This window comes from Motacilla alba, chromosome 4A (genome assembly GCF_015832195.1).
Source record: "Motacilla alba alba isolate MOTALB_02 chromosome 4A, Motacilla_alba_V1.0_pri, whole genome shotgun sequence".
Taxonomy (NCBI): Eukaryota; Metazoa; Chordata; class Aves; order Passeriformes; family Motacillidae; genus Motacilla; species Motacilla alba.
In genome coordinates, this window is record NC_052045.1 from 4,163,368 (window position 1) to 4,175,750 (window position 12,383).

The window sequence follows — 12,383 nt, forward strand, 5'->3', positions numbered from 1 at the left end:
GCTGGGAGATACCTGTGGCTCCTCGTGACTGCGTTCCTCCCCTTGATCCTAGAGGGAATTTTCTCCCTGGCAGGGTGGCTCAGGAATCCAGGCACTGGCTGGCATTGTATCCCTGCATTCAAAACTCATGATTCCTCCTAATTCTCCTTCTCCACTCCTGTTTTTATCCCTCTGAAATGTGGCTGGAACATAACGGGCACCTTCCTTTTCCACGAGCTCCTCGTGGCAGCCCAGGAAGGTTTTCCCAACCAGCAACAAGGACTTCACTGGTGGTTTTGGTGCTTGTTGGAAGTGGCTCACTCAAAACCAAACAGGCAAAACCTCACAACAAAAGAAATTTGATTCAAATAACCAGCTGAAAGAATTGCCTAAGCTGTAAGAACTGGGAATGCGCAAGGAAAATGTACAAAACCTGCAGGAGGAACTGAGGTCCATTGACTCATCCTTTTTTTTCCCCCCCTAAATATTTCAAAACATGCACTTTTTTATTTTGGTTGTTTGGTGGGTTTTTGTTTTGTTGATTTTTTGTTGGTTTTGGGGTTTTTTTTTGTTTTGTTTTTGTTGGGGTTTTTTTTGGTGGGATTTTGTTTTCGATTTTTTGACATTTCTGTCATATTTTCATTGTTTCCATATTTTCTCCCAAGGCCTGGAGGATAAGGTTTAAAACATCCATTTATTGAAGGACAGTTCATGTATTCCTGTGCTACAGAAGAAAGGAATGGATAGATCCAATCCAGTTTCTTATGTGGGAGAGTGGTGTAAAAATCAGAGAATAAAAGCCAAGCATCTCATCTGGGGTCTGCAGTTGCAATATTATTCATGCCCTGTGATCAGACATTTGCCAACTCTTTACTGGGCCTGCCCCCATAATATGGTGCAAAATGACAATTTTTCACTGTCAGTCCCCTGACTAAAAAGAAAAAAAAAAACTATTTCACATCTTTATAGGGATGAATAGATCCAATACAATGGCAGAGGATGGTCTTTGTTGTTTCATTTGGTGAGTAGCAACCGTGGGATTCTTTGCAAAAATTCTCATTACAGAATGAAATTTATCAGGACACATTCCAAGAAAGTATTTTGGACAGTACTGACACTCTGGAATGACTTGTCTGTAAGAACTTTTAGAGATACTGGGCATGGGATCTCAGCTTCTTCTCATAATAACTTTGGTGATGATGCTTATCACTGTTATTACTATTATTATTTTATATAGCTGATTAAATGTCATAACACTTGGCAATTAATGTCCTATTTAATTACAATAGAAGGACAGGTGTGAGGTGTAGTGATGACTGGCCTTTATTTCACCACCTTTGAAGTTTAACTCCACCCTACAAAGCACCTTATTCCTGAATTATACCCATAATTCTCTCTCTAAATGCTTGCACAAGACTGGAGTTCGTTGCCATCCACTCAAAACAACACCAAGGTAACAAACCAAAATCTTCTGAGTCTGAGCCACTGTGAAGTTGCCTTGTCACTTATCTTTCCCAATGCACTGGGCTAAGATGATTCTGAAATTCATCTCTGCTCTAGTCTAGTAAGAAGGTTGCACAGCTGGGCCCATTCTGTTGTTCTAGTGTTACCAGACTATAAACATTCGAATTATTAAACTAAATTGCATGCAAATATTTTATTAAAAGTAGCCAGACAACTTATTAGAAATATAATTTTATTTTGTAAATGTTCTATGCTTTCCTCTATAAATACCTTTCTGGAAATTTCTGCCAGCTCACTCACTTTCCCTTTGTATTCTGTTCAGTCACTGGCTCAATGATCTAAATTCAAGATTTCTCTTCAAATGTTGTTTTAAGAATCCCAGAACCAGGCAACTTCTAGCAATTTTAACCCAAAATCAGTCTTGGTGACAGAAGTAAGGTACAGGACATAAATTGTAATTAATGACTGGGAAAACTTAGGGAAAAAATTGAAGATTCTCAACATTATATTTTATTGCTTGTCTGCAAATACCACACAGAGTAAAATCTGCCATCATTACAATGATGCTGTGGGTTTGAGTTACAATATGAGATTATTACACACACAGAGTCGAGGTGATCAACTCCGTGTCCTGCAACAAAATCCTTCTGAAATAATTACAAAAGTAATTATGACAATTAGTTTGCAGAGAAGCTGGGGCTGCCCCTGGATCCCTGGCAGTGTCCAAGGCTGGGCTGGACAGGGCTGGGAGCAGCTGGGACAGTGGAAGGTGTCCCTGCAGGGGTGGCACTGGATGGGCTTTAGGGTCCCTCCAACCCAAACCATCCTGGGATTCTGTGAAGGCTTTGGATGCTAAATCTGAGCTGAAATGTCCTGCTCTTACCATTTTCAGACTCGAGCTGAGTAACTCTCTGCTTTAAAGCTGTGATGAGGCTCCTGCTGGTTCCTGGTTTGTCCTCCAGGAAGGGAACATCCAGGGAACCAGATCACCTGGCCCTGCAATCAGCTCTCAAACACCCTGCCTGGCCCGAGGGCACTTTGTGACTCCTTGGCCAAACCCAAACACCTTCCAGGGTAAGTGAAGAGATTTGGGGATTCTTTGGAGTTGTTTTGCAACCCCTGACTAATTCTGTGTGCTCTGTGTGTTTGGTTTGCCCAGAGAGAGAAAGCCTGCCAAGAGAGCTGATTTCTCCTTCTGTCAGGTATTTCCAGAGAGTCTCTTTTGCTTTGAGTTTTTTTTCAGTGGAAATGTCTTTGAGATTATTAAATGTGATATCTCACAGTCTTTAGCCTGAGAAAGGAAATAGCATTTTCCCCTCTGTTCACCACAAGCAGCTCTAGAAGTCATGGTCTTGAAAGGCAGCAAGGGAAATTTGAAGACAATCTGAAGGAAACTGATGACTACAGTTAAGGCATGGAGTGGATTGCCTACAGAGGTTCTGCTGTTGCCAGAAAGGGACTGACAAGCTTGAAGATGCATTTAGGTGTAGCTGATCCCTCAAGATCCTTCCACCTTGCACTGTGAATTAATCAGGAACTGAAATGAAAAGGGCCTTGTTCCTTTCCAGCCTCAGAGATTCCTTTCCTTGTCAAGGCAGGAGTTATGACCCTGACTTGCTCTCACTCTCTTGCTTTATTGGCTTATTACAGTTCAGTTTGTGTGGCCTGGAGAAGCAGATTTAGCAATTGTACATGGCAGAGATTGTGCTGGTGTTTGTAGTTCTTTCTCTTTCACTTTTTCCCAAGACTGACATAGAATCTTTACAATAAAAAATGAAATTATAACAGTCATTCTTACAGGCTTGAGCTGTCACATCCATAAAAAATGCCCCAACAAATGTAAGTCCACACAGAAATGTTAAAGGACAAAGAAGACATGAGGATGTTGGTGGAAAAAAACCCCAAACTGCTGTCTCTAATATTGCATTTAAATAACTGTCACAGGCAACTTCAGAGTTTGCCATTTCAACTGAGAAATTCTAATTGGTGAAGCCAGGACAGTTTTCCAAGTGGAAAGGTGTTTAATTCCCTGGATGGGGAATGATGGTTCAGCTCATTTGACAGAGAGCTCTCTCGTGTTTGAATCCAAGAATGAAATTCTTCGCACGTGTTTATGCATTCGGTGAAATCAGAGGTCTTTGTAGTGTGTTTACTGAACAGCTTTTATGAGATATAAATACCAGCACATTCTGGTGGGTTTCTAACAAACAGAATGGTCTGCTCAGTCCCAATATGGTCCTGTGTTAGAGCAGATTGGATGGTACCCTTCGATGACGGGAAATGCATTTCAATTCCATCCAATGGCATGTATGGCTTATAAATTTAGAGAGGCTGTGGGTGTAGAGAAGCTGATTGTATAGCATTATTCATTACGTGCCTTATATCAAGTTTTGGCTCCTATTCTGTTCAATGATTGCACATTAGCATTCTTCTTGATCTTTGGTGTGTGACGCTTCCTGCAGAACTGGTTTGAACCTGTCCTCCTGCTTGAAGAATATTCTTTCTTCTGCTCCTGTCATTAGAAAAACTTATTATTGATAGTTGATGATTTTCCAGAACTCTTCCCAGTTCCCAAAGCTACAGGCTGGATCCTCACAGCCCAGCCATGTCTGTGGAACAGCACTGATGGGTGGATGGATGAGGGGCTGCTGGATCATTTAGGAAAGGCTCCTGGTGTCACCTTCGACTTTGGCCACAGGTAGAAGGTTCTCCTGTGTCTTTCTGACTGATCACTTGGGTTGGCAGCTGACTTGCAATTAAAATAATGAGGTAATTATTGAGTCCTGGGAGTGATAGTCTAAATTGCCCTGACCACAGAATTAGCAGTTTGTGAATTAGTAGCTTGTGAGGAACAGAGTCCTCTCTCTTCACTCTCACTGTCTGTAAAGCACATGCCTCTTTCACACTGAGTTTATTTTAGCCCCATGCTTTGTGGTGTAAAATGCTTTCATCCTGATTTATGGATAATCTTCCTTAGAGACAGAGAAATTGGGCTGCAGGGAACAGAGGAACATCTTTTCTGATACAGTTTGGTGGTTTGTTATTATTATTATTATTATTATTATTATTATTATTATTATTATTATACAAGATTTTTCTAGTAGCTTTAAGAGCTGATAAATAAAAAAAAAAAAAAAAAAACCAGGTATGGCACAGACCATCCCCAAGGGCAGACATAGTGTCTGAAACATGCCACTTTTTATTTATCCTTCTGGTTTTAACTTAGAAAAAGAATTCCAATATTCGTATCTTAAAATAATACATCCTGTTTTTCAGATGGTATGGAAGCATGGAAGAGCAATGCCTGCCTTGCACAGGAAGCAAACGTGTCTCAGGTTGATTATCTACAGCCAGGTCTCAAGTAAGGACCATTCTCACTTCCAGATATTCCCAAATATCTCATGTTGCCTTAAGGATTCTATGCAAACAGGGCAGTCTTAAAACAGCCTCCTTTAGCTGCAAGTTTTTAAGCCTCTCCCAGTTTGTCCTAAAGCCTGAACCTGTTTATGGCTGAAGATCCTACTTGTTCCCTGGTCCAACAGCAGCCCAGGGTAGGGAAGTGGGTGTTGATGAATACTCGGAGGTGTTTGTCTGGTTTGTGAGGGTCAGGGACTGAAGTGTCTCCGTTCTGGTGCAGACCTTGCTGCAAATTTCAGCTGCCTTCAGCCTGCACGGGTCTGGGGACACCTCCTCACCTTTTCAGCACTGCTCCAAACACCAGGATGGAGAGAACAGGGGTCTGACATCTCAAAGAGAAGCATCTTAACTCCTGGCTAATAACAAAACAATTTATCTCAAGATAAACTGGGATGGAAAATGTGTCTTTCTGAACACAAAGTGTGGTTCAGGCACAATGGAGCTGATGCTTCACAGCAAGCTCCAGAAGGTGCCTCAGCAGTTTGGAGGAAGGGTTTTTGTTTTTCCATTGTTTCAGGACAAAAGAAACTGAGAGTTAAAGCAGATTGTTTAGAAGTGAACCAATGCAGCAATAGCACATCAGGCAGAGAGAGGCTTGTTTAATGTCTCTGTGGTGGCGAGCTGCCTTTTTAGCCTGTGTATACCTGACAAATTATGCAAGGGAAAGCTTTTCTTGACAAATACAATAATTCACAGATAAAAATAGGAAAAGAGTAGTAAATATAATAACAATAGTAAAAGAACAATTATGTCTGAACCAGACAGCAGAAAGCAGAGCTGAAGTACTCCCAGGGTGTGCATGAGGTAATGTAGAAATCACAATCTGGTGGCATCTTAGTGAAATGGAAAAATGTTTAAGGAAAAAGTAAATAATCTGATACAAAGATAAAAGCACCAGCTAATGTGGATTGCAATAACACATGGAGTGTTGGTATTGTGCACATGTGGACTCACATGCCTGGCTAAATCATCAGCAGTCCCACAACAGGGATCCCCTTCCTAGGGCTGCTTGCTCAGAGCAGCCAGTGCCCAGGGATGACTGGAAACCACTCATTTGCTCATTTGCTAAGCTCTGTAAATGAGGAAACAGGAGGCAATTAGTGAAAGCCAAGACTCTTTAATCTCTCACTGCTCCATGGACTTTGTTCTTGCTCTGGAGCTTTATGCAGACTGTGTGAGTGTAAAGACCTACCTGGGAGGAAGGTGCAAAGTATAAATAACCTTGTTCATTACAAACCAGTAACCCTCCATATCCATAGGGTGTCTTAAAACATCATTTACATCCCAGCTGCATGTGGCTGGCTGATCCAGGAGGGAATTTACAGCAGCTGAGAAAAGAGTAATCTGATGGAGTGGTTAAAACTAGGAAGTGCTTTGAGTCAGTGGCAATAATCCCCCAAATGCTGAGCTGTGTGTTACCCCATGTGCACCAACATGATTCCTGCAGTGTCAATCAGGGTGAGATACAGAAGGAAAAAAACTTGCTTCCTAAAACTTTTGTGCTTCCTAAAACTGGGTGCATTTTGCTGGCTTCAGGCAGTGACTGGTTTTGCCAGCAGCGTTGTCCAGGTTTAGCTTTACTGGGGTACAATTAATTCTTTTATTCTAGTTTGGGGGCAAAACAGTTGCTGTGCTGGCAGAGTAAAGCAAGTCAGAGACTAGACCGTGGAGTTGTGTCAAAATAAAAATTCCTTCCTCAAAAAATCCAGCAGTTGTGGGTTTAAACTGCAAACGTTCTCGTTGTGAAATCAAAAACAAAATCAAAATACACATTTGACTGGAATGTTTTGATTTTGACTCTTTTCCAACTTCAAACACAAATAAAGAGTCGTTATAAAATTAAGTGCAACAGCACACGCTGTCCCTATCAGCACAAGGATCTCACTTTTGGAAGCATAAGTTAGAACTTGTCAGGTGGCTTGTGGGCTTAAAAAAAAAAATCCAAACCACCAAAAATCATACAACACAATCAGGAAACCAGATATTCATCACTTTACATAAGGCTCCTATCTGAATTCTTTCTTCTGCTAAAAGGTTTTACAAGATAATGAGAACTTTTATGCTCAAATGGGTGATAAAAGCCATAAAGCCTCCCAGAAAATGGAAGTTCTCATAAACAAAACACCAAGTCCCATTTAAAGAACTGCTTCATGTTTACACTGCCAAGTTGCTGATGGTGCATAAAGTTGTTCTCTTAATAATGAGTTGGGTAGAGGAACGCCCAGCATCCAAAAAAGTGTTACCTCCTCAGAGATCTGCATTTTAATCAGCTGATGAAACAGATGTGGGAGGATTGTCAGGAGCTCTGGTTCTGAAATCCAAGCAACTGTAGATCTTATACATTTTTATAGAAAAAAAAAATCAAGTTGGTTTCTTGCTTTCTACCTGCCTGGCAATAGACAAGTCAGAAATGGATGCTTCCTCAGGAGTGGAAAGGGCTCAAAATGAATTATTTTTTCAAAACTAAATTCTGCTCAATGTTTTGCCTCAGCAAAACCAAAAGTCTGCTAAATGCAACCATAACCTGGAAACTTTTTTGTGTTGCATTAAGACAAACAGCATAAACTCTGTACTCACGGAAAATTGAAATGTCAGGTGTAAATTATAGGAATTTATCAAAATTTAGGTCACACCAAGAGAGAGAAACTATGAAAAAAACCCTAAATTCCACGACAGGAAGATACATGTTATAATATGTACTATAAATAGCCAAATAATGTGATGTAGAAGAGAAGCTCTGTAGGTCCCAGCATGGCAGAAGGCATTTCAGTCAGCCTCTGGCTGCTACAGCAGCAGCAGCAGTAGGGTGTAGTTAAAATCTAGTAGTCACTAATGGTCTAGAAGTAGAAGCAGGTTAAAATATCCCTATTCCAGTTCCATGCCCAGATTTCTCAGATATTCAGATATTTTGTTCTAGTCTCTGTATGCCTTTGACACACATTGACCAAAGAACTGTTCAGTACACTTGTTATTTAAAATCCCCATCGTCCTTCATCCTCAGCCATTGAAATTTCATAGCAGTTGAATAATGGAAATGATGATGCACCAGAAATTAAGTATATCTTAAGGCATTCTTTCATCTTGAGAGGTTTCTGGGTAGAAAAACAGTCTCTAAAATCTATAGCAGATTTTATTTATGGATGTTAAGAACTTACTTTTAATAGTTTTATATTCTAAACACTTTTCTCTCCTACTTGCTTAATGATTTCATATTTTCTTTACAGACAAACCAGCTGTTTCTATAACACATTTTAATCATGTACAAGCAACAGCAAAGATAAACCCACACATGCCTGTATTGTTCTCCCCAAAAACACCGAGGTACCAACACTTACTTTAGTGCCACAAGCAGAGCTCCTTTATCTCCTTTAATAAGGAGCACTGTTCCTCAGGCAGTCTGTCCAGGAGAGGGAAATGCAAATTGTTGCTTTGGAATTGAACAGGTTTCCTGCTCTTTGGTCATAATGAATGTAATATCTTTCCTTGGCGTGGAGCTGAGCAGTGTTGAACTCCCAGATCAGCTGCTCCCTGTGTTCTCCATGGCTGCAGGCCCTTTCCCTCCAGCACCCCTGAACTGCAAATTACAGCTGGCAGCAGAACACAGATGTCACTGCTGGGGCTCACAGGACTTTTGCAGTGTCAGGATAAAGTTTAGCATCATCTTTTTATGTTCTACTAAGCCTTAAAATGTTATATTTATCATTCAATGTGATGTTCTGAATGGGGTTTTTTTGCAATTGAGAGCTGGTAAATGATAACTGGCAGGGCTTCATTCAGCTGAGGCATTTAGTCCTGAGCATGCTGAATGAGGTCTTTAATGGGTAGGAGGAAAGTTGTTCAATGAGAGGTTTTTTGCTTGATCACCAATCTCCTGTATAGTACTAATTATCTAAAACAAAGTAAAGTGACTGTTAAATATCCTCAACAATTCAAACAGGAAAATGGGTAGAACAAAGGAGTGACTTCTGCTTCAGGGTAAGTGCAGCACTGTATTGTTCCATTTCATACCATGAAATACAATCTTTTGAGTAGCTGAAAATACTGAGAGCCATCACAAAACCAGTGTCCTTAGAAAACAAAGTCATTTATTCTGTTCTGTTATTCTGTCTACTGCTGTTATACTCTAATATAAAGATGATTTTTCCTCTCTGGTGGCACAGCAAAAGCAGAAGTGTATTTGCATGCTCCTTGACAATTTTAGATTATAAATCATCCTAGCTACTAATCAATAAATGCAATTTGAAAATCTAGATTTGTTTTTCATATTCCAAGGATTTCCATTTATTTTTGAAGTGTACAAAGTACAACTGATATCACAATTTATTATAAGGAACATATTAATGGGATAAGAGAGCTTTCCTTCACTCTTTATGGTCTGATCATGAGCTAGTGCCAGCAAGGTAAATGAGTCTTTAAACCATACTCTAAACTCTGTTCAACCCTTTCTGTTCACTGAATTTTCTTACCACTGTATGTAAAAGGAGAATTATAATTCCGAAATCACACAAGAAGCATTTCAGGTCCAACCCTGCTAGTTATTCATCACAAGGCACCTTGTTAAAAGACATTTCTAAATGCAATATGAAATGATACAGCAGATAAACAGTCATTTGGGTGGGCACACGGAAATGCTTGTGGGGAACAGTGGGATTGATGGGCTCTGAGCTGCTCCAGTGTGGGGCTGGAGTGCTGTCCTAAACCACTCAAGGCATTTCACCTCATCTGCTTTTTTATTTTATTCCTGTGGGAAGGAGAGCCTGTTGTCATTGCAGAGCCACGAACCACAAGGGCAAAGGCTCGGGCAGCTCCAAACCCCAGCTGCCATCCTTCCTCTCAGCATTCTCTGCCCTGAAATCGCCGTGGAGAGGAGGCAGATGGTGCTGCAGAGCCAACACTCCAGCAGTCCTTAGGCGCTCCCCAGCCAGGCCTTTGCTCAGTGCTCACCTGCTGTTTCCCCTCCCCACTCACCTCCGGCTGCTCCTCTAAATCCCCTCTGCCCCAGCGTGGGCCCCAGAGAGCAGAACCTGCTGGTGCCGGGCATGGCCACAAAGCCTGACCTGCATCAAGAGGGCTCTGACCATCCCCAGGCATTTTCCTAGAAACACACTCAGAACGGAGCTCAGTTTCCAGAAGCCAGTGGTGTACTTGTGACTTCAACAGCCAGTCCTAGACATCTGCTCTCTTCTCTGAAAATGCCTCGCATCACCTTTATGGCAATCCCTGGTGCTGAAGCTGGCCCAGGAGCAGAGCCCTGCAGCCAGGCTGTGCCAGCCTTTGGAAGGAGGACAGGGACACCTTGCTTTCATTCCCTCTGCCAGGTGCAGCCCCACCATCAGCACAGCCTGACCCTGAGGGTTAACAGGAGCAAAGTGGGGGCACTGGGCTGTGTGTTTGGGATGAAGTGGGGGCACTGGGCTCTCCCTGCAGACTGGCACCTTCCACCAAACCTCAGGTGCACGATGGCTCTGCCCTCAAAGGGAGGATCACACAAACAAAGCCTCTGCTCACCAGCTGGTTCTGACTTCACTTCCAGCTCTAAAGCCTTCCTCCAGCTGAAAGCAGATTTTTATCAGCCTCATCAAGTTGCTTATGGGGTGCTGCTGCCTGCCAGGCTTCATAACCCTCTGTGCCTCAGTCCTTCAGAAAGCTTCCCAGCCCCATAAATAATGTAAGTATAAATGCTGTAAACACTGTTCCTGATCGTGGTGTTCCCAAGGGAGTATTTTTCTATTTTATATCAAAGCAGTTTTGTTCCTTGTAGCCCCAGCTGTCACAGCCAGAATTCCACAGCAGGTAACACCCTGCACACCACAGTGCAGCACCATCCCGGGGCTTGGATGTACACGGAATTTTGGTCGCATTAAAATGCACAAGCTTTGTTTGAGGCTCTTTTCATTACCTGGTACAGATCACCATGCATGTATTACCCACTGTTGTTATTTATGACTCCAATAATCCTCACCACATCTACAGAGCCTTCCGGAAGCTGTTCCTATTTCCATTACAACGGGATGACTTGGGGCCTGCTTTCTGCTGACCCTGGTAGAAATTTCTTTATTAAGCAGGGCAGCGTGCTGCATGCAGGTAACATTCCTGAGCTGGCAAACCAACGCTGTTTCCACATTTTATATTACAGCACCTTTTCTCCCCCGAGGAGTATTACTGCAGTTTCTGTAGTTTCCTACTGAAGCACAAAAAACTTTCTTATGGTCTGTGTAAAACAGATGTTGTTGTAACCATATTTTACTGCTTTCTAAGAAATGCTCTTTTAAAAATTTTTTTTGAGAAGCCACTAACAGCTCTTACAAGCTGGTGAAGCAAGAATGGGGTTTTATGAGAAGATTTTCTTTTCATTTAGCTCCTTTGTAACCAGTGGGATAGAATTTATCTGAAATGCTTTTTATAAACACTTCTATGTAAAGCAGGGTGTCTCTTTGGGTTTAATGCCTGGAGGAAAAGGGAAATTTTTTTATATGTGATGAATGTCTCCAGATGTCACAGTGCCTTAAAATACTGGATTGTTGTAGGCACTCACCCTAAAATCCATACCTTTCCAAAAGCCTGTTGAGCAGATTTGGTGAACACCTTTTAATTTTAGAGACAGAGCTTTCAGTGAGTGGTCAGTGTAGAACAGGGCAGAAGGTATTGCTCCATCCCCTCAGAGGTGTTTTGTCCTAACATGGTACTAGAGAAATTAGTTTTTATTCTGTGTGACTGACTGTACTGTGTGGCCTTACAGCACGGTAGGCATGTAGGGGAAACAAACTGACAAAATTAAGAATTTCAGGTTTATCATTAAGAAGAATATTCATTACACAATATTCTACAATTATGTTGTTGCTACATGACCTTGCAGAACAAAGTTATGTTCTCAGTTAGGGCTTGCCTGACGCTGCCAGAGGAATCCAACTCAAAATATGCTGGATTGAGAAACCGAGTTCACATTCTTCTACGCAGAGTGAGATTTGAATAAGTAACAAACTCCATCCTTTCTAGATAATAGCTGTGTGGTATTCCATACATAATGATGAGAGCTGGGAATGACAGGACAAGGGGGAATGGCTTCCAACTGGCAGATGGGATACTGGGGAAAATTCCTCCCTTTGAGGCTGGTGAGGCCCTGGCACAGGGTGCCCAGAGCTGCTATGGCATTTCCATCCCTGGAAGTGTCCAAGGCCAGGTTGGACAGGACTTGGAGCAACCTGGGATAGCAGAAAGTGTGCCTGTCCATGTCACAGGAATGGAATGGGCTTTAAGGTCCTTTTCAACCCAGATCATCCTGGGATGCTCAGGTCAGTCGGGCACTGAAGGCAGCCTGTTCTCTGGTGCAGGGATGCAGGCACAGAACGTGCTCCTTTCCCTGGCAGCGGCTGCTGCAGGCACAGCCTCCTGCGAGCCGCCGAAGGTGGGAACGGCTCTGTGCCCGAGTTCATCACCTCGAGCGAAAAGAATACTTAAGTCAGTTTGAGCAGCAGGTAGCTATGGGTTTACACTCCCCCTACACACGTTGTAAAGAGAACAAC